The following is a 22,974-nucleotide window of genomic DNA, read 5'->3' as shown; positions in this document are numbered from 1 at the left end:
GGACATAATGGATGCTATCCACCAGATGAACAATACATTAAAAAAAATTGGTGGCAGGCCAGAATGTCATCAAAGAAAGATTAGATCATTTAACTAAAAGGGTGGAAGAAACAGAGGAAAGAATAGAAAGAGTGTTTAAAAAAAAAAGCTGGAAAAAAGGAATGAGAGAAGGACGTGGGGGAAGGAAAAAGAAAGAATATGGGAGAAAATGGAGGCTCTCAGCAGGAGAAACTATATTAAAATAGTGGGGGTGAAGGAGGGTATGGAGGGAAGAGACCCGGTGAGGTTCTCCAAAAAGTGGATTCCTGATGTGGTGGGGAGGGGGAAAATGGGGAATGATCTGGAGATAGAGTGGGCCCACCGGTCTCTTACACCCTGCCCGGGTCCAAATAAGCAACCCTGATCTGTCCTGGTTAGGTTCCTTCGCTACCAGGACAGAGAGAGTTTTAGGGGCGGGAGTGAAGGAGAGAGGGGGTCGGGTGAGTATGGAGGAGTGCGAGTCCTCTTTTACCCGGTTGTAAGTATGGTGCTTCTAAGGCACAGGAGGGAATTTGATCAGGTGAAAAAAATATTAGGAAAAAAGGGAATGAGCTTACCCTCCTTCACCCTGCAATGTTTAAGATATTAAGAGCGGGAGGGGAGAAAAAGGTTTTCACAGACCAGGTACTGGATTTTATGGAAACCCTGCCACCCTCCAAATATGATAAAGGGGAATTGGTGGAATTATTGATGGTGTAAATTATCAATGTTATATTTATGAGGGGTATATTTCATTGTGTCTAAAGAAGAAAGGTTAAGTTAAAAGAATTATTATTTCAGGGAGCTTGAAGAAAAGGCGGAGGAAGGCGAGGGTAAATGTGAGATGGGTGAATTAGACAAGCCCAAAAATGGTGGGGGAATTGATACTAATATTTCAGGGATTGATGCCAAGAAGGAAAGGGGTAGATCAGGGGGAGAAGGGAAGGGGAAAAGATTAATTGGGGGTAGGTTTTGGATTTCTCTGAATTGTTAGTTCTAGGTTTTTTTAGTCTGTTAAAGTTTTGTTTGGAGCACGGTCGTCTATGCCAGATGTCTACAGAAGACAAGCAGGAAGGAAGATGAGTATCAGAGGAATAGAAGGAAGGGGGAGAAGACATTGGAAGGGCCTTTGGGTAATGGATAATACAATTACGTTTGTAAGTTTTAATGTGAATGGAGTAAACAGATGTTTAAAGAGAAAAAGAGTTTTGGTATACCTAAAAAGGATGCAAGCAGACGTAATGTTTCTGCAGGAGACCCACCTTACAAAGCAAGAACATTATAAAGTTAAAGAGGGGGTGGGTGGGTGGGCCAGGTGGTGATGTCCTCATTCAGTTCCAGGGCCAGGGGAGTGGCTATCCACCAGTGGTGGTCTGGGGTGTGGTCACTGATCTGAGTGGGAGATTTGTGACAATGCATTGTCAAATATACTCCAAATCATGGACACTAATGAATAGATACACCCCGAATTTTGATAGCAAACAACTTATACAAGATATATTCTTGAAGGTAACAGAGAGGTAAGATTGTCTTGATTGGAAGGAACTTCAATTTTTGTCTGGATCCGATCATGGATAAGTCAGCAAAGAAAATAACAAGATCCAGGGTGGCGAAGTCTCCCCCTGGCCTTTATGAAAAAGCTGAATTTAATAGATATCTTGAGAAGGCTGAATCTGGGAGAAAAGGATTATTCCTTTTCTGCAAGACAACGCTCTTCCTACACCAGAATTGATTTTTTTTTTTTTGCATCAACCCAGTTGAAGAGTAGGATAGTGGAGACCGAGAACATGACAGGTTTGCTTTTGGACCATTAGGGTTAGTTCATCATAATTAATTCCAGATAAGCAGCCTATAGTGCCTGAACTCGTTGCTGTTGAGAAAATTGGAAATTTGTAGCTTTGTTAGAATTCAGATAGAATTGTTCGGTGAAACCAAGTGCCCCTCTACTAATGATAATTTCCCATGATGGGACACATTCAAGGCTTATTTAAGGGGCCAGATAATTGGATATACCAAAGGTATCAAAAAGGGCCACATGAAGGAGATCAATAAATTGGAACAGGAACTAGCCCAATTGGAAAAAAGACTATCAAAGAACAGGTTCAGAAGAAAAATCCAGAAAATTAAAATATCAAATATAATGCACCGCAAACATACAAGACAACAAATATTGATCTTGAGATTTAGACGACAGTATTTTGAGCTCGTCCTGGCAGGTGAGGGCAGAACAATCAATGCGATTTAAATGGGGGAAGGCAAGATTTCACATAAGCCAAAGGAAATAAACAAAACATTTAGAAAATTCTAATTTCTTATATTGGAACTACCAAAGTTAGATCAGGAAAATCGAGAGGGCTGAATGCTTCCTTTTCTAGTGAGATATTGAAAAACCCTTGGGCTCATTACAGCTTAATAAATATCTGGGGGGGAATGGATTCCCCGTGGAATTTTATGAAGAGTTCAAAGATCTCTTAATGCCCCTTCTTATGAATTTGGTGGATCAGGCGATGGAGACACATACCCTCCCAGAGTCTTTCTCAACAGCAGTCATCACAGTGAATCCTCATCTTATTGGCCCATCTCATTGTTGAATGTAGATTACAAAATTGTAGCAAAATCATTGGCCGATAGGTTATATTTTGCCGAAGTTTTAACGAATCCAGATCAAGCTGGATTTGTAGAAAAGAGGCAATCGGCAAACAACATAGCACAGTCCAGGTTGGAACCAGGAGTGGCCGTAGCTCTGGATGCAGAGAAGGCCTTTGACAGATTGTTGTGGGAGTTTTTGTTCAAGGTACTGGAGAAATTTGGACTGGGACAAACATATACTAATTGGGTTAGAAAACTATTATACCCCAAGCTAAAGTTATTGCAAACACACAGATGTCTCTAGAGTTTCCATTGAGTAGATCCAGTAGACACGGCTGTCCATTATCCCCAGCGTTGAGCCACTAGTGGAGGCCATTCGATGGGATCCTGGCATAAAGAGGTTCGAGGTGGGCCAGGTGGAACACAAAATCAACTTATTTGCTGATGAGTTAACTTGTACGAACTCAATAATTTCCCTTAGCTCCAGAAGATTGAGGAGGACCTTAGTAAGTGGAGAACTCTGTCCATAACTTTGGTGAGCAGAGTTAGTCGTGTTTAAATCAAGGTGATGGCAAGGCTACAATATCTATTTCCATTGTTACCCATTCTGTTGCCACAGTGGTTCTTTAAGATGCTAACCAGATGTGTCAGAAAGTTCCTGTGGAGCGGTAAAGTGTCTAGAGTCTCCATGGAAAAATTGGCTTTGGATTATGTTAGGTCTGCTTTGTTCATGAATGAGTGAGACAAACACCAGACTGAGTCGAAATCAGGGTTCTTTGTTCTTTATTACCGGATTGTAACACTTGCAACTAACCATGTTAGTCGGAGAATGCATTCTGCCGTTATCAGCAAAATGATGATTTTTTATACCCTTGGATACGTGCTTAGAACATCATCATATCATTACTTGTCCAATGACTAAAACTGTTGCTATCCTTTCCCTGCTAGCTTCCTGCCTCTCAATCCATCAATGTCTCTCTTATCTTGTAAGTACAAGGATGCATTCACATCTTGTTACAGCCCTGCACAGGGTAACTCCTTACACATTCCCATCTCATGATGTTTTACCTAACAGGAGTACAAGGACACCTCCCCTTCTTGTTACAGCCCTGCACAGGGTAACTCCTTACACATTCCCATCTCATGATGTTTTACCTTACAATTACAAGTAGGTGAAACAATAGCAGGAGAGTTTATATATAAATGGGACACTAAATTAATCTCAAAGAAAACATAACCCCATGTTAAAGCATGCACTTCGGACATGGCGTAGAATAAATGTATGTATTGGATTGAAGGTCGGGATATCTCCCAAAACGCTCTTGACCCAGAACAACTTAATACCCATGACTCTGGAGAGTATGATCCTGGACACCTGGTGGCAGAAAGGGATCAGGTGTATTGAAGATTTTTACAAGCGAGGGCAGCTCATGTCATTCGAACAATTGAGGAATAAATATGATTTGTCGAATAGAACGTTCTTCTGCTATCTGCAACTAAGATCTTTTCAAAGGGACAAGTTGGGACCATGTATGACTCTGCCCATGAGTAGTGACATGGAGATACTAATTTGAAAGAGGAATGTGCTTAAGTTTATTTTTATGATATATTTCATATTCCAAAATGAAAGCCCGAAGATGGTCTTAAAAGGTCGAGGAAAAGGTAGGAGTCAGATTTGGACACAACAATTCATGAGCTGTGCTGGTCAGATCTGTGACTGGACAGCATGACAGGTGTTATTAATACCAGGTACGGGTAGGTGCAATACAATTTCCTGCATCCACTGTTTCTCACACCTCAAAATCTACATAAATCTAAACCAGAAATCTTCGAAATGCGCTTTGGACATGGTGTGGAGATTGGAACCTTTATCCATTCAACCTGGCTGCCTAAGAAGTTGAGATCCTTCTGGAAGGATCTGGGGGACATTCTGAAAAAAGTTGCACAAGTGGATTTTGCACAAGATCCCGAATTGTACCTTCTGGGGAACATCATGGACGTGTGTTTTAAACTGTCCAAGTATCAAATTCAGTTTGTGAAGGTCACCTTGGCAGTAGCCAGGAAATGTATAATGGTCACGTGGAAGTCCAACTGCCAACCAAACATTACACGATAGAATATGGAAATAGAGAATTGCATTCCCCTGGAGAAAACCACTTACAATTTAAGGAGGAAATATGACACATTCGTTAGAGTGTGCAATCTTATCTGAAGTATATTGGTTTGCAGATATGACTATCCCCCTTCGGAACAAGGGTACTAAAACAATCTGTTCCAACAGAGAAATGATTAGGATCAAGGAAATTGGACGTGGCACAGATGACGTGCTCTGGTAGTCATTTTTTCTTTTTATTTCTTACCTTTGGTTATTCAGTCACCTTGGTTGTTTTTTCCTAGGCTTTTTCCTAAGTTTCTGTAAAGGTCATTGACCCCACCAGTATTTGTGTTATTCTTAGTTGTATCGGGGAAAAGGGGTGGGGGGGGGGTGATGGGAAGGCGTGGGGGGGATAAAAATGATTCTGTACGTTATACTGATATTGGAAGGGATTGTATTGTGTGTTTGAATTTATACGAGTCTGTGAAAATCAAAAATAAAACATTAATAAAAAAACATCATCTGCTACTTCCCAGCTCATCAATGTCCCTCTGGCAACCTTCAAGACAGTCCACAGCACCACCTTTCCCCACCCTTCCTCATCTATATCATTTATAAAAATCACAAGCAGGCGGCATCCCAGTACAGATCTCTGTAAAACCACTGATCATTGACCTCCATGCAGCATAACACTACTCTCTGTCTTCTATGGGCAAGCCAGTTCTGCACCACAAAGCAAGGCCTCCTTAATTTTTGAATGACCCTTGCATAGGGAACCTTATTAAATGCCTTACTGAAATCCATATACACCTTCAACAATGTGCAGGCTCCTGGAACATGACCTTGCCTGGCGAAGCCATGCCGATTATCCCTTATCAGATTATGCCTTTCTAAATGCTTCTAAATCCTGTCTCATGGTCTTCTCCAACAGCTTGCCCTTCACTGAACTGAGACTTACTGGTCTATAATTTCCTGGGTTATTTCTATTTCGTTTCTTGAACAAGGGAACAACATTTGCAACCCTGAAATCCTCCAGTACTTTTCCTGTCCCCGGTGACACCATGAAGAGCACCGCCAGTGGCTCAGCAAACTCCTTCCTCGTTTCCAACAATAGCCTTGACTAAATCTCATCTGGTCCTGGCGACATAACTTCATACTTTTCAAAAGCTCCAACACATCTTCTTTCTTAACGTTAATATGCTCAAGCAGTAAAATCTGTTTTAAGTCATTCTAACAATCGTCAAGATCCTTTTCTCTCATGAATATTGAAGCAAAGTATTCATTAAAGACCTCTGCTACCTTCTCCAACGTTTCCCCCCTGAAGGGTCCTATCCTCACACCACTTATTTTAAATTTAAATTTAGACCAGAGCATGGTAACAGGCAGTTTCAGCCCACGTGCCCATGCTGCCCAGTTACATCAATTGATTTACAACCCTTGGTACGTTTTGAAACTGGAGCCCCCCAGGAAAACCCACTTGGGTAGAACGTACAAATTTCTTACATATAGCGCACGATTTGAACCCGATCCCAGTCGCAGGCACTGTAACAGCTTTGCGCTAACTGCTATGCTAACCTTGCCACCCATCTCTTGTTCTTCACATAGTTACAGAATGCCTTGATGTTTTCCTTAATCCTGGTCGCCAAGGACTTCTCATGGCCCTTTCTAGCCCTTTCTTAAATTCTTTCCTGCCAATCTTGTAATTCTTTAAAGCTCCATCAGATCCTATCTTCTTAAACCTCTCATAAGCTTTTCTTCTTAACTAGATTATCTTTGTACAGCATAGTTACCATCTTTTCCCTGCTTCAATAGAATGTCCATATGCAGAGAGCCATGCAATTGTTCCCTGAATGTTTGCTGAAGTTTTGCCATGCCATACATTTCCCTGAGTACATCTGGTCCCAATTTAAGCTCCCAAAGTCCTGTTTACTTTCCCCTACCCCAGTTAAATGTTTTCCCAAATTGTCTATTCTCTGGGAAAAATTACCATGATTGAGGAAAAGTGCACGGCACACAAATTCTTACCACCCAATTACACCCATTTGACCTACACCCCTGGTTTGAGCCGTGGAAGGAAACCAGAACACCTGGAGGAAACCCACATAGACATGGTGAGAATACACAAACTCCTTATAGACAGTGTCGGATTCAAACTCTGGTCGCTGGCGCTGTATAATATTGAGTAAATATTTGGAACTCCAGGCTGTCATGCTCCTGGGTACAGAAAAAGTTTTATCCTGTCTTTATTCATAAAGGTAAAGAGATAAAGGGAAGAAACTGCAGGGCCATTAGCAGTCATACAGAAGATGGTACAAACTATAATTAGAGATGATCGCACTGCGTTCTAAGAAAAAGTCCAGATAATAAGGTGAAGTCATAATGGTCTTGTGAAAAAGAAATCATGTTTCATCATATTATTGAAATTCTTTCAAGAAATAATATGCCCTATACATGAAAGTGGATACATTGTAGTTGGACTTCAGAATGTATTCTAAATGTACCACATAAATGCTTATTGCAAGAAGCATGAGCTCATGGAGTAGGAGGTGATATCTTGGCATGCGCAGGAGGATATAGAGTAGACATGAAATGTTTTTTTTTTGTTTGGCATGATGTATTGGCTGGTGTGCCGATATTTGGTCCTCAGATTTCATTGCTTAATTCGCAGATGATATTAAAATAGATAGGGGAATAAGTTGTAAAAAAGAAACTGCAAAAGGATATGATGGGTTAAATGAGTGGGCAAAGATCTGGTAAATGGACAAAAATAAATAGGAAAATTATATTGTGCACTTTGGCAGGAAACATGTTATCTAAAATGTTGGCTCACTGAGATATGAGAAGCAGAGGGATCTGCTGTCCTTGTACCTGTTTAACAAAAGGCTGTCATACAGAGGCATCAAGTAATTAGGAAAACTTAAGAGGGTTGTTGTTTATTGCTCAGAGAATTGAATACAAATTAGGAAGGTTATGTTTTATATTGTTGAGACCACAGCTGGAGTACAGAGTACTGTACTGGAACATAGAACAGTACAGCAGAGGAACAGGACCTTCAGTTCCATGTCTATACCAACCACAATGCTAATCTACACTAATTCCATCTGCCAACAGAACTCTGAATCCCCATGTGTTCATGTATCTGTCTAAATGCCTCTGAGGCATTGCTACTGCATAAGCTTCCTCTATATGCCCTGCAGTGCCTTCCAGGTACCTACCACATTCTGAATGGGGAAAAAAATAACAACTTGCCTTTCGCATCTCCTTTTAAACATCTCTCCTCTCACCTTAAAATTTCGTTCTCTTGAATTTGATGCTCACAATTTTGGAACAGGACTCTATCTACCCTATCTACCCCTCTCATAATTTTGTAAACTTTTGGGTCACCCCTTGGCTTCTGATGCTTCAGTGAAAGCTATCCAAGTTTGTCCAACCTCTTGGCTAATGCATTCCAATCCAAGCAGCATGGAACATAGAGAGGACTGAGCATGAACAGATCATTCTGCACCAACCATGTTTGTGCTGACTGAGATGCCAATCTAACTAATTACATTTGCCTGCATGTGGACCATACCCCTCTATTCCCTGCCTATTCATCCAGGTGGACTTCTTCTGCACTTTCTTCGAGGTCTCCATATAGTATGGTCACCTTATTTAAGGAATGGTGTTAGTGCATTGGATACAGTCCAGTGAAGGTTTTCTAGAGTAATGCCTGGAATGGAAGGGTTATCTTTTGAGGAAAGGTTGGGCAGACCAGGTATGCATGTGGAGGAATGGAGAAAAATGAGAGGCAACTTGATGGATGCACTAAGACCTGGGGTGTTTTAACAGCATGGATGTAATCATACCAGCCTGCACACAGTTCATAAGTACCTGTAAATCAGTGTTTTTCAAACTGCCCCCTAAACTCACATTTCACCTTAAGCAATCCCTATGCCATAGGTGCTCTGTGATTAGTAAGGGATTACTTAACGTGGTATGTGAGTGGAAAGAAAAAGTTTGAAAACCACTGTTTTAATTGTACCTAATTGACTCATTATGTGCATGGTTTCATAACTCCAAAGGAAATGGGCGAATGACAATTTTTCTCAAGCAAAATATTTCAATAACAATTGATTCCAGAGTAGTGGTTCTCAACCTTCCCTTTCCACTCACGTATCACCTTAAACAATTCTTTACTAATCACAGATCACTTATAGCATAGGGATTACTTAAGGAGGAATGTGAGTTTAGGGAAGCAGTTTGAAAACCACTGCTGTAAATGATGACTCCATTTAGATTGAGACAAGCTGAAATTTTTTTCTCTTATGGTCATGGATATTTGGAACTCTTCTCAAAAAGAGGTGGAATGAAAGAGTTTGAATACTTTAAAGGCAGGTAAGCAAAGGAATGAAAAGTTACCATGGATAGACAGGACGAAAGAACTGGGGTTACAGGCACAATCTTTTTGAGTGACCCAGGAGGCTCAAGAGGTTTGTATATTCATGTGTTCTTCGGATGTATAAAATTATGCTTGTACATGGAGGCACTTGATTCAACATTTGACCAGTCTAATACCATTGACTTTGTTCGTGGTTCTGGTTTGGTCCCCTTAGTGGTGATTAGCTACTAATTTACCCTGACTGTTTAGAGCCAATTTTCAAATCCTTGTGTGGGAATAAGATATCAGATTGTACGTTATCCAGGTCACCTAGAGTTCATTGTTGCTTGTGAATTTTATGCTTATATTTAATAGCTTTGTTCTTTAAGATTGATTTGCTTCAGGAACAAGGCATGTCTTGCATTTTATTTCTGGTGTATTATCTACTGTCTGATTGTTAACTGGTAAATGCGTATGAGTGGATTATCTTGACATTGTACAGAATTTATTGTCATGGGTTGGGAAGGGCACTACTTCTGTGGAGGATAAAGACAATATTAGAGAAAGATTTGATTGCAATTTACTCCTGAAACACATGTTCTGTATTTAATTCCTGGAAATCATGAAAAGTAGTACCAACTATATTAATAGATCCCTGGATGTCAAAATGGACCAACGTCTCTATGTTGAAATAGTTCTTTCCCTGTGAATCTGAAATTTAGAAACCAGTTAATCTACCCAGCTGGTTCATATTAATTTTATGCTCACGCAAACCTCCCACCCCTACTAACATTCTCAAAACATCCTTCCATAGCTCTGTCATATATTTTTAAAATCTAGTTTCCACTTAAATTACATCTATTTTTTCTTTACTCAAGCCACTCCTTGTGGCAATAAGATTTGTATTTTAACCAATCTCTAATTAGAATATTTGTTGATCCTGGATTCTGTCCTTGCCCATGGAAACAACTCTCCAAGTCCACCCTTTCAATCCTGACCACAACAATAAAGATCTTCATCAGGTCACTGTTTCTAAGAACAAAAGGTTAGGGGCAGGAGTAGACCATCTGGCTCGGGCATTCATCAAGATCACCATGTCCCAGCTTGGCTCCACTTTCCTGTACTCCCCTTGATGTAAAAACATGTTGTGAATGAATTGCAGAGCCTCCTCTCAGTGATAGAGTTTCCAAAGGGACACAACCCTCCAAGCAAAGACATTGCTCTTCATCTCAGTCCTCAAATACCTACCCCACATTTTAAGACTTTGACTCTGGTTCTTGATTTCTCAAGGGCAGTCATCTTTCTTGTACCCACCCTGTTCAGGAACCCACTGTGAAAAGAACCAGATGAGTCGATCATAATTGCTTACTATGTCAAATAGATCCTTTCATCGGTATGGAGATCAAACCTCCACACAGAACCTTCAAGTATCTTCTCAACAGATTCTCTGTAACAGCAGCTGGACATCTTTACTCCTGGCCATTGTATTGTGTTCCTTCCCAATGGCTTCTTGACCTGTCATTAGCTTTTGATGACTTGCGTACAGGGTATCTTGGCTTCTTTTGAAATTGAACATTTCTCTCTCTTTAATAGTTCGGTCTTCCCATGTGCTTTTACGAACAATTAGCTGATCAAGCTACGATATTGGCAAACTTTCAGAAAATGGGGCTAAAGAGTGTTTTAGGTCAGTGCTATTTTGTGTACTGCAGACAGTTAATGGTTACATTTGCAGGCTATAAATTGAACTCAGTTTTGGCTAGAAAATCTCCAGTTGTTTTGACCAAATAAAAGATCCCATCATAGCTGAATCTGGAACTCTGTGTGTCATTTTTTTATATTTTAGTGGTGTTCCAAACATCATTCTGCAATTGGTAGGGTGCATCTTCCTGCCCAGAAACTCCACACCACTCTCAGTGCTTTCCTCCTCCTCTCTGCAGTGATTTGAGAAAGTCTGTCATCACTTGTTAGTGGTGTGCGGGGATGGGCAGTAAATGACACCCTTGTCAGTGACGCCAATGTCCTGAGAATTATTAATTAAATAAAAACAGGTGAGGCACCTTTAATTTACTTTGTGATCAGTGAGACTATGGAAAATGCACATTTGTTTTACAAGATAAAAATAACACACTCCTAATGACGCATACTCTGGCTGGATGTTCCTGTGATTTTTTTTCTTCTTTCCCCAGGACCTTGAAATTTCCACTGTTCACAATGCACCTGTATGCTTTACACCAACAAAATGCCATTCCACTTCATTCGTTTTTGTGAATGTTTATGAATTTTGACTAGGATTCAACAATTGCCAGGAAATGGTGTTAATGTCTAATTAAGACATTAATGACAACTTGCTTAGTCATTGTTTGGGAACAAAATAAAATTAAAATTCGAGTTGCACTTGAACATACAAAATGTGTGTTCTCTGGGAAAGCAGTTTTATTGATTGGAACTGAGCTTCAGTGGGGTGTGATTACACTTGGAATGTAATCAAAGGCATTACAGTGGAATCCTGTGTATTTTGCACATTTTTACCTGATATAAGGCTTTCTGTTCAGTGCTCGTAGGTAGAAAGTATCCCATTTCAATTAGCAATGTATTCGCAGTCTTTTTGAGAATGGAATCACTTTGTACTACTTGATTACTGTGCAGAATTTAAATGTGAGCAGCTGTTAAATTAAACCAGTGTTCTTCAGTAACCCAACAATCACCTATAATAGGACAAAATTTAACAAACAGCATAAAAGCAAACAGTAACCTCTAAATCCTGAAATTTCATAATTATTCTTGTCACTTGGAAACATTGAATTTAGGGCTCAAAGATGACATTAATGTGATTTTTTTAATGTTGGTCTACTTTTGGTTTTACTCTGCCATTTCTTGTTGCCATGTGTCTTTCATCTTGGTGCACAGATAATATTAGCTTGCTCACAAGTGTGACATGAAAATATCTGCAGAGAATGTATTTGTTTAAAAGGTGGGTTAGATCTCATCTGCAAGTCACCATCTTTATAAGCTGTCTTTGGGAACATGGTTAACTTGCTTCCACACCAGTTTGATGGGTTTTGAAGTAGGTGACAAGGTCTTTGTGCAAGCTGCAGGCTGCCATGAGTTGATGAGAGTGGGTGTTTTGCCAGGTGCCAGGCTTTGAAAACATACTTGAGTTTTGCTGACCTTCAGGTAAGCTTTCTACAGGTTGGGTATACCGTATCCGAAGTTCTGAAACCCGAAAAGATCCAAAAACCAATTTTTTTTAGTACCGACATGATGTCACAAGTTGAAAAAATTCGCCACCTGGCTTTCCCATGTAAGAGACTATGACCCTCTGCTGGCCCCAGTTTGGTAACAACAGAGTTCTGTCGTACAAAACAAAATGCTTCTGGGTGGGAAGATGCAAAACAGAGCTGGGTCCCAGTCTTCAGCATCGGCTGCAGCTGGAGTCAGCGACGGTGACTCCATTCTCAACGTCGGGTGCATTGCCATCTGTATTGAAGAAGTTGCCTCGGGTTCCCAGGCAGGAGTGGGTACCTCGGGTTCCCAGTCAGGAACGGGGACCTTGAGTTCCTGGGCAGGAGTGGGGACTAGTGGCGGCAAAAGACAAAAACCAAAGTAAATGAGGCAGATGACACGGGGGGGGGAACACTTGAAAACACCATCGAGGAGAATTTCTAGAGTTTGGTGCTGCACTTATCTTCTTTTGTAAGCAGAGATCAAATTTTTTTTGTTAAGTACTAAACATTATTTCACGTGAATTTTCTACTTGTGGCATCATGTTGTTGTTCAAAAAGCCCGTTGTTGTTTGAGTGTTCTTGTTTACTGATGTAGGTATTCTACTAATGCCACTGTGCTGCTTTGTTCCATTGTTCTAAAAACCAAAAGAACCCAAAAGCTGAAAAACTTCTGGTCCCAAGCATTTCGGATACATGGTACTTGACCTATACTTGGAGTAGTTTGGAGTCTGATGTTAAGTGTGCAAGCAATATGCTCTGTCCATCTGAGCTGCCAGTGTCACAGTGCTGGAGGTATAAGCCTGGGACAATGGGCAAATTTCTCCATGGGCTCTATTGGCTCTTGCACACTTTCAGGTCTTCATTTCTATACAAAATTATACAAAATCAGAAGAACAAATCTTTTAAAAAATATTAGAGTATTGTGTGAACCTTGCATGCAGAGGAGATTCACCAGGATCTAAACGCAATCAAGCACAAAACATTGGTTTTATATATACCTGGCTGAATATTAAAAATCTGTGCTGACCAACTTGCCAATGTTTTCACAGATATCTTCAACCTTTATAAAGGCATATTGGCCTTCATAAATCAAGATATTGAGTATAGGAGTTGGGATATTATGATAAAGTTGTATAAGACATTGGTGAGGCCAAATTTTGAATATTGTGTGGAGTTTTAGTTTCCTAATTACAGGAAGGATATCAATAAGATTGAAAGAATACAGAGAAGATTTACTAGGATGTTGCCTGGACTTCAGAAACTGAATTTCATGAAAAAGTTAAATAAGTTAGGACTTTATCCCCTGGAGCTGACAAGAGTGATGGGAGATTTGCTAGAGGTATTTAAAATTATAAGGGGGATAGACAGAGTAAAACTAGGTAGGCATTTTCCACTGAGGGTAGGTGAGATAGAAACCAGAGGATATGGGTTAAGGGTGAAAGAGGTAAAGTTTAGGGGAAAACTTCACATAGAGAGTGGTGGGAGTGTGGAACAAGCTGCCAGCTGAAAAGGTGAATGTGGGCTCAATTTTAACATTTAATAAGAAATTGGACAGGTGCACGTATGGGAGTGATAGGACTTGGTGCAGGTCAGTGGAATTGGGCAAAATAATAGTTTGGCACAGAATAGAAGGACCAAAGGAAGTTCCCCCTCATGCTGTAATGTTCTATGATTCTATAGTTCTACTTCACTCTGGCAGAGCGTGGTACCAACTGTTTCAAATAGGCATCAATCGTACCAGTGCCCAAGAAGAGTTTGGGCCTAAATGAATATTGACCAGTGGCACTCACAGCAACAGTGATGGTGTGTTGAATAGCTGGTGTTGAAGCAGATCAGCTCAAGTCTGATCAGCCAAATGACCTCTTTCTATGCTGTAGTACTCTGTAATTTTCACAATACTCAATTTGATCTTGGCATTGGATTTGGTGTCCACAAGATGTTGCCAGCTCTGTCATTCCTGACAACGACTGTCAGTGGATTTTGAAGAGTTGGGAACACTCACTGAGGAATTTTCGGGCTCTTATTAGAGTTGAATCTTCTTTGTTGGAGTCCTGTCGATATGATGAATGATGATATCACGTGCCAATGCTCCCCTTTGCCAGTGCTGAAGGTTTAAGAAATAAACATTCTACTTTGGAATGCTTAATTATTGCACTGAACCATTCATGACTCATTGTTGTCAGCACTTTGTGAATTCTCTAACAGTTCATTTATATTCTTCACACCCACAGTTTACTTGAGAAGTTTAAATGTAGAAACTCCTAAATATCAAACTCCATATAAATAGCTCTCAGGGTGTTTTGTTTTGAGGGCACTGGCCTCATTAAAATGACCAGACTGAAGATGCACTCGTCTCTTCAATGTATTTATTTTTTGTGCCCACAAGTATGAAAAGAAATTGAAGAAATTTGTCATGAGTATCTTTCGACAGCTTGAATGCAATGTGTATTTATATAAATTAATACACATCATAGACATTATCTGGTCTTGCGATCCTTTAGAGCTGTTTTTTATAATCTTACAAATATAATAACGCCATACATTGGTGTGAGCATGAAACACCTCAGGACATTTGACGGGTTGGGAGGGAGTGGGAAGTCCTGGTAATTGAGAAGAAATGAATAAAAGAACTAAGGGAATATATGTAATAAAAACTAAAGGACATAATTGAATTATGTAGAACATTTCAAAATGAAGCATATTTCAATATAGTCCCATATTGTATTCTGAAGTGTTTCCAAAGCTCTTGTGAATTTCTTTTGAAGGATGTGCCTTTGAAGTGATACAGAGCCCTGGCCTTATTTCTGGTTTGGCAGATTAATTTAAATTAATCATTTAGAACTGTGTCAGAATGATCACCACAGGAAATAAAATTATTTTTGAATATACAGTAAACTCCCGGTATCCGGCACCTACGTGGATTGTGGGGCAGATATGTCAATTTTCTGGTTGCCTGACATTCACTCTTACAATACCTAATACACCTGCATTAAGAATAAACAGTTTAAAAAACAAAAGAGTGCAAAATATTAATAATAATTTGAAAAAATAAGCATTGTAGTCCTTAATTATGTAAAGTGCATTTTAATCAGGTAATTCCTGTAACTTACAAATTTTTAATTTAAATTCCTTTATCTGCTACATTAACTTCTTTCTTTCTTTCGCTTGGCTTTGCGGACGAAGATTTATGGAGGGGGTAAATGTCCACGTCAGCTGCAGGCTCGTTGGTGGCTGACAAGTCCGATGCGGGACATCATAAATAACCCCTCCCCTAAAGTTTACAGATAAACTCTTACTAATATAGTTAACAATATACTCATAAAGTCTCTTACCAGGCAGGGATAGAGAGACACTTTGGAAGAATCGCTCCAGCAGCATTGGTTGTCTCTTCATTTTAATCAAGCACAACTTTATTCAAAACAGCTGCTGTGAGCGGGCATGACCAGGGAAATCAGCTGGTTGAATGATTGCTCCCATCTTCACCAAGGAGTTGTGTGTTGCTTTGGAGAACATTTACTTTAACAATTTTAAACTTTTGTTTTTACTGATTTATTTTAATTTTTTAAAAATTATTTGTTTCCTCAATTTTTTTTTACTGGTTGCTAGTTGCTTGAATTCCAGGTAATGGGGAATTTTACTGTTTTCTTCTGAGGTATTTCTGCTTTGATGATGAAACATTTCCGTGGGGGGTTCCCCTGAAGAAAACTTTTTGAAGGTCCTGTTTCACTGGGACAGCATATTACTCTTCCCATGGTGGGATGTGGGTCCAACTCCTATAGTCGTCACCTGTCCCAGCAGGAGAAGACTTGACATAATACAGCATCACCTGTCAGAAATCCTGGTAACAAGAACTTCCTTGATGCTTTGGAAAAGTCAGTCAAAAGGTGCAGGGGAACTCATAACTCAGAGGGAGACCCATTAATATCCACTTTGCAAAGTTGTCAGTGCAAGTTCCCAAAGTTTTTTTTAAAAACTATTGTACTTTACTTGGGGGTGGGGGGAGGGTAGGGGGAATGGTTGGTTAACAAAAGAGCAACATGCATTTCTCCAATATGCTTGGTCATGCTGGTGCTATGAAACAAATCTGCATTTTAAAATTCTTTTGCCTTGTTTCTAAATTCATCACGTCTCTAATCTACACCTGCCCTGGCTTTCTCTCCAGTTCAGGATTCTTAAATCCCTGATTGTGATTGCTCAACCAATGGCAACCTTGCCTTCAGCATTACAGCTCTTAATCTGGGATATTCCCCTTAAATTTCTTTCCCTCTTGCTTTGCATCATTGTTTCAAACTCTGTTAAAGAAATAAATTTTAAGGATTGCTTATCTTTCCTGATATGTATTCATGTGGTTTGACAGCATTTTTCTGTCAGGTAATACTTCTAAGTCACTGGAATATTTTTCAAGTTTAAATTGATGCACTTGTTGGAGAAACGTGTGTTGTGTGGGGAGGGGATTGAAGATGACTTCACTGGGTCAGCATATTACTCTTCCCATGGTGGGATGTGGGTCCAACTGCTATAGTCGTCACCTGTCCCAGCAGGAGAAGACTTCACATAATACAGCATCACCTATAGGGGATGGATATGCTTTAGAATAAGAATTTTTTTTCCATGGAGGGCCATTTAAAGTAGGAACCTAAGTGACATGTGAGGGTAGGATGTTTAGGGACGATCAGAGGGAGTTTTCTTTTCCAAAACAAGGGATTGATTAAAATCTGAAATGTGAAGATAGTGACTGCAGGAATACTCGCAACACTGAAGAAGGATCTAACCATGCACTTACATCACCAAGGCAGAGAAGGCTACAGCCCAATTGCAGGTAAATGGGATTATTATAGATAAGCACAACAGATGCATGGACATGATAGGCAGAATGGCCCATTATGCAGTATCAGTGTCTGACAATCAGTTTCACTGGTAGTCCTGTTCTGGTTTGGCAGTTATAAGCAAATGGGCACATGAAATCTGTTTTCAGGATTCCGCCTATAGCGTTTCCCTGATAAGAAAGTATAGAGCAGGAAGTGACTTTTGCCCTCTTGCTGATGTGAGCTATTGACTACCAGCTGCTCTCCAGTGCCCTGGGTAAAATGGGGCAAGGGTAGGGGGAAATTCCAAATTATCTACTCTGTGATCTCAGGGATCAAAATCAGGCCAGGCAATGAGACTTCCCCTTCCACTTCCAATGGGGCCAATTTCTCACAGTCTCTGAATCGCACCATACATTCAATAGTGTAGATATGTGGTCAAAGAGCTTAAGAGTAGCAGGGGTGCTGTCCCCTCCTGTCTTTGCCTCTCCCCCCCCCCCCCTTACCACTAATCTTTTTGTTCAGATGCCTGCCGAGATTCTCTCATACCTTGATGTAGGGCTCAAGCCCGAAACGTCGGTTATGTATTTTTACCTTTGCTATATAAAGGACACTGCTTGACCTGCCGAGTTTCTCCAGCTTTTTGTGTTTTTACACATTCAATAGGGGACTGTAACATATGGAATTGAACAAGAATTAATTTAAGATTCGAATGTTAATGAAACAGAAAGCTATTAAGTTTAGTGAGAGCACCCAAAGGAACTGACATTCCCACTAATGACAACCGTGCTGTTGATTCTTTTCAACTTGACTTCTTAAAAAAAAAATGACAAATTAAAATACTCCTCTATCAAATTTGACAACTATAACTACTTTTCTCATCCGCAGTCTCTTCAATTAATCTTTTCATTACAAAAAGGGATAAGTTGACACTGAGAGGCAGGAGAAAGATTTGTAACGAAGGATCCAAGTTTATCACCCCTTTCCACAATGCAGCAAATCGAGCAACTAAGAAGCTCAGTGAAGGAAATCAGTTCAATAAATGAGTGATACTGAACACTGGATAACTTCAAGAGGGGAGATCCTAAGTTGGTGCTGTGCTCACAAGCATCTGTTTAAATGTCTGGCTTTTACCATTTATATGATGTCTTATTCTTTGGCCATGATGTACAATGCACAGACATACTGAAAATTTTCCTTACTGCACAGATACACAACAAACGACAAGTAAAAATTAAATTACCATACAAGAGGAAAAAATATGAAAGGATGGATAAACATTCACAGTTGCAGTCATGAGGGGTGCACTGTACACCAGCAGGCAGGATTTATTCTGGATCAAAGGGGTAGATCAGGTGCATAAAGGGTTCACACCTGAAATGTTGACTGACCATTGCTACCCATGGATAGATGCAGCCTGCCAAGTTCCTCCAGCAAGTCTTTACTCAAGATTTCAGCATCTGTAGTTCTTATGTTTCTCCACTTTTCTAGAGACTGAATCATACTAATGCAAATGGGATTCTTGCAGAATTCATCTGCAGTAGAATGCTGATGAGCAGGTATCAGTAATCCAATAGTAATGCTCACTGGTCATAACTGGAGGAATGCAGGTTTCCTCCTCCATCTCAGTCTTCGCTGGAATCCGCGTGGACATGCGGTGCCCGATATCATGATGCGACTGGTGCCTAAAGTTCATTTACATTTTAGGCAGTTTTCATGAATGTTGTAGCAGGAGCTCCAGCAGTTGCCAATATTGAAAAGTGTTTGCAGAGCAGGTCCTGTGCCCCTGAGTCTGTCACTGGGGCAGGTTAAACAGAAGTTGCAAGGTATGATACAGGTTGCAAGGCACTAACCCACTAGGCTCTCATTGCTTGCCAGATTTCCAGCCCCTTTCTGCTGCCTGACATATGTGCAGTCCTGTAGCCCAAGAATGGAGGATGCAGACAGAGGTTCATAAAGAGCCCTTGGTATTGCCTCTCTGTATGTTTGTGTGATAACGAATCTTAACAGTGTGTTCCACAAAACCTCCTGTTATGTTCCAAAAACACTCTTTAAATATAATATATTCAATGAACTCAATCAGCAAATGAATATTGAAACCTGAGTATATCTTTAAGTGGCTCTTGAAAGCCTGAGTATCAACTCCTATTCAGATGATGGTATGTTAGAAGAGGTTGTTAAATGAAGTGTGCGGCCTCTTTAATGTGTGTTAGCAGGCGATTTAGTTGTCAATCAGCCCTATTCCTCTCTGCTTGGTATGCAATCCCAATCCCACTTCAACTCCTTCACCATGAGGCAACCATGTAGTGACCCTCCATGCAAAGGCCATAACTTGGTCACAGTGGCTGTTTTGCACAAAATATTCAGTTAGAAGCAGTAGTAAAGAGTTTACAAAATTGAGTGTTTTAACATCTTAACCACGCTTTCCAATTGGGTGACCAAACCACTTCTGAAGTTCAGAATAAAATTTGTCTGAAAGGCAGGAAGTTCGTTCATCTTTGTGAACAGAAAATATTTGTCAAATGCTTTTTCACAAAAAAGTGTCCAGCAGAGAGTTATTCACCTATTGGGTTAACAGGAGTGGGTTTTTTTTTTACTAGTTCCAAACATTGTGTTGGTACTTTCCAATATTTTGTTGTCAGTAAATCTATCATTTCCGCATTGCCTCTAGTAAGAAGTGCAATCATTTGAAAACTCCAGAAGGGATTCAGCCACCCTAGAGTGAAGTGAAAATCTGACTTTGGTTTAATTAAAATGGATATTTAACAGGCATTAAATGTACAGAGTGAGAACCATAATTAATTGATGAGACTGAACTTATTTCAGCAAATAAAAATGGGCCACGATGAGGATGAAAATACTACCGTCAGAAGCTGGAATCATATAAACAGTTGATGACTTTTTTAAAAAATTACACTGATGATCTGCACTGGTATTGTGCTCAATTTAATTACCGGTAGTTCTGTTTGCTACAGCATGTGGCTCTCTTGAAGTCTTTCAGCAAGCAAGGCTGCTTTCAGACCTGGAAGCAAAAATGCTGTATCAAGTAAATGGACTGAACTGTGAAAGTGGGATTTGTAATGTTTATTCCTTCCAGTTGGCTACATTTATACTCAATATACTGTGACATTTTCTCTGCACGTTATTGCAGTCATCTTTGTTGGTGTTTGGTTCTGCCTTTCCCTACACTAAATGACTTTTGCTTTCAAATGGCTTCTTTCAATGAGACACATTTTGAAAAGACACGAAAGGCAGCCTCAACAATCGTCAATGTAAAGCAACTGACCTGGCACCAGATTTAAAGTTGGTAATAGAAACGCTGTGGGGAAGGCCATTCGTAGTAATTTTAAAGTTCCCACTGCTCAATCGATATTGATTTATCTTTCCAATAGCAATTCACTCGTTTATTGTTGTACAGTTACATTTATTTCTGATATTTGCTCTGTTTTATGTGGAGATGAAGTCTGAATGAATCCACAGTGCTTGTTGCCGTTGACTGTTTTGTGTACCACCGTAGCTTATTTCTAATAGTTTTTTTTAATGTCCTAAGGATTTTCAGTGTTTCACATTTATTCTCCCTAATCCTTCCCTAGGATTAATACTATACAAGGTTTTTTTTTATTTTGTTTCTCTGATATCTTCCATGTCACTTAAATTGAGCAGTTGTTAAACTGTGGTTATTGACTCATTTCTCAGGGTTTTTACTCGTGAATGCTCGGAAGAAGGAATCATTCAGAATATTTATTGATCCAGATGTCTCTGAAGAATGTTGTCACTTCCAAATAGAATTTTTCTGATAGGCCCCCACATAATCATCAAGAAGTTCGGAATACATGGGAAAAGGTATGCAAAGACAGAAATCCTGAACATCTTGAGAGGTTTTTGTTGCTGCATTCTGAAGTTAGACCTTTCTAGGATCTGGCAGCAGTGTGCTAAATCTCTGCGTTTTCTCAGCAGTTACACTGGGGAAGCAGCTGATCACACCAGTTCAACTTGGCTTGTGCTCAGTGGCTCCATTGACCTTGATAGACCAGTTCACTTTTTATTTTTAATTTAGTTAACTTTTTTAAATGTTTCAAAATAACTCAGTACACTACATTCAATATTTCTAAAACTTATTTTTTGGAAAGATTAATCTGAATGATGGACCAGGAGAGAGAATACCACCTGACATTGGAGAATTCACTGCTCATGCTGATGGGTTGTAGACTGGGTCGTGAAACCTGCAGCCCCTTGATTCCTTTGTATCCCTTTCTCATCCACCCAAGACCTCCTACATACCCCCTTAATTCCAACAACTCCCCTAGCCCCTGTTCCCCATTTTCAAGTCAAAACAAGTTTATTGTCATCTGATTGTACAAGTACAATGTGACGAAACAACGTTTTTTGGGTCCTCAGTGCAAAAAATCCCTGAAATACAACCAGACATAACACACATATAGACAGACAATTTTATGAAGGACAAGGATTTCATCTGTACAAATAAATGAATACATATTGTTCCATTAATATTAGAGTCCCCTCCCTGACCTGGCTGTGTCTGCTCATCACACCAACACTCCTCCCACTGGTTCCCCAATCTCCTCCTCCTACTGTCCCCATCACCTCACCATCCTTCCCTTGTCTGGTTCTATCATCACTTTCCTTTCTTATCGGATTCCAGAATCAGTAGCCATTTGTTTTCTTCACTTATTGTCTTACAGCCTCTGTTCCAAATCCTTTTCCCTCTCCCACCTAGCTCCATCACTCCCTCAACCTCTCCTCAACTGGATTCCCCTATCACTTGGCACTCCTGCATCACCCCTCCTCTATCACATCTTTGGACTAGCTATCTTTCCACGACGCACTCAGTCTAGGTGCATGGTATTACATAATCTCATTTTTCAGTTCATTTTCATTTGTGTGGGACTGTCATTTTAAGAGAATAAATTTAACAAAACCCTGCAAGCTTTGGAGAGTGACTGTGAACTGACACAGTACTGACACAGGGGCTACTTTGATGAGGCAGTGCTGTGGAGCAGTGTCCTTGGAAGTAATTCAGTCCTGAATGTGGCCTCGTGCATGGTTTAGACAATCTGTCTGATTTCCCCATGTTACAGGGGAATAAGTGTCGGCCATTTTGAGGAATCAGTACTTGGAGAAGCATCCTTTGAAGGGATAGTGTGCTGCCTGTGGCCTCAAGTGGTGATAGACAATTTCTCTAAGTTATAGGGGAATGAGAGTACCACTCTGTAACTAAAAAGTGAAGTTACTTGAATTCGGCTGACCCACAGAAAGGGTCTTGGAAGCTTTGTGAGCATCACTTGGTTTGTGTGCCCTACTCCAAAGAAAAGGAGAGTCTTGGTTGTCACTTGTCTAAAAAGGACATTTCGCTAGAAGCACCTTGGCTAAGGTTTCGTGAGTTAATAAACATTCTGTCGTTCCCCAGTCTCTCCCACCTACTTCATGAACTGCTCGCATCCATCTAAAACCCATGTGTCACATCCATTTAATGCCTGCTTCGATTTAAAACCTGCGTATCAACATTGGATGTTCTGAGACTGAACTTTGAACTTTTGAGAATTGTGCCTTGGGGTATTCAACACACACAAGTATGTTCATGCATAGTTAGGGGATAGTTTAGATAAGAGTAGTTAGTTTTAGATAAGTTTAGATAAGATAGATAAGGTGTTATATTATTGTTGATTAATAATTAAAAATATTATTTTAAATATAACGCAGTCTGGGCTAATTTCTATTGCTACTGTCTGGTACGTAACACATGGTTTCAACTAAAAACATGCATCTATTTCCCTCCATAGTTGCTGCCAGACAGTTCATCCCCAGCCTAGTTGATTTAGAAATATTCCCCAAAATTGCCATTCCCTGCAAATCCCTTTCTGCCAC

The 22,974-nt window shown here is 40.0% G+C and overlaps 1 protein-coding gene and 1 long non-coding RNA gene across 2 annotated transcripts in view; one reads left to right on the top strand and one right to left on the bottom strand.

Annotated features, from left to right (window-relative positions):
* Window positions 1–14,371, bottom strand: part of LOC138743046 (uncharacterized) — a 42,921-nt gene extending 28,550 nt beyond the window's left edge. The window contains exon 1 of the long non-coding RNA XR_011344619.1: window positions 14,074–14,371. This is a non-coding gene — a long non-coding RNA (uncharacterized lncRNA). The remainder of the gene's footprint in view (window positions 1–14,073) is intronic.
* Window positions 1–22,974, top strand: part of xxylt1 (xyloside xylosyltransferase 1) — a 96,650-nt gene that overhangs the window by 66,715 nt on the left and 6,961 nt on the right. The gene's annotated exons all lie outside the window — the stretch shown is intronic.

The sequence above is a fragment of the Narcine bancroftii genome, chromosome 9, assembly GCF_036971445.1.
Source record: "Narcine bancroftii isolate sNarBan1 chromosome 9, sNarBan1.hap1, whole genome shotgun sequence".
Lineage (NCBI taxonomy): Eukaryota > Metazoa > Chordata > Chondrichthyes > Torpediniformes > Narcinidae > Narcine > Narcine bancroftii.
The sequence above is the reverse complement of the archived record's forward strand: the minus strand, read 5'-3'. Positions and strand labels throughout refer to the sequence as shown.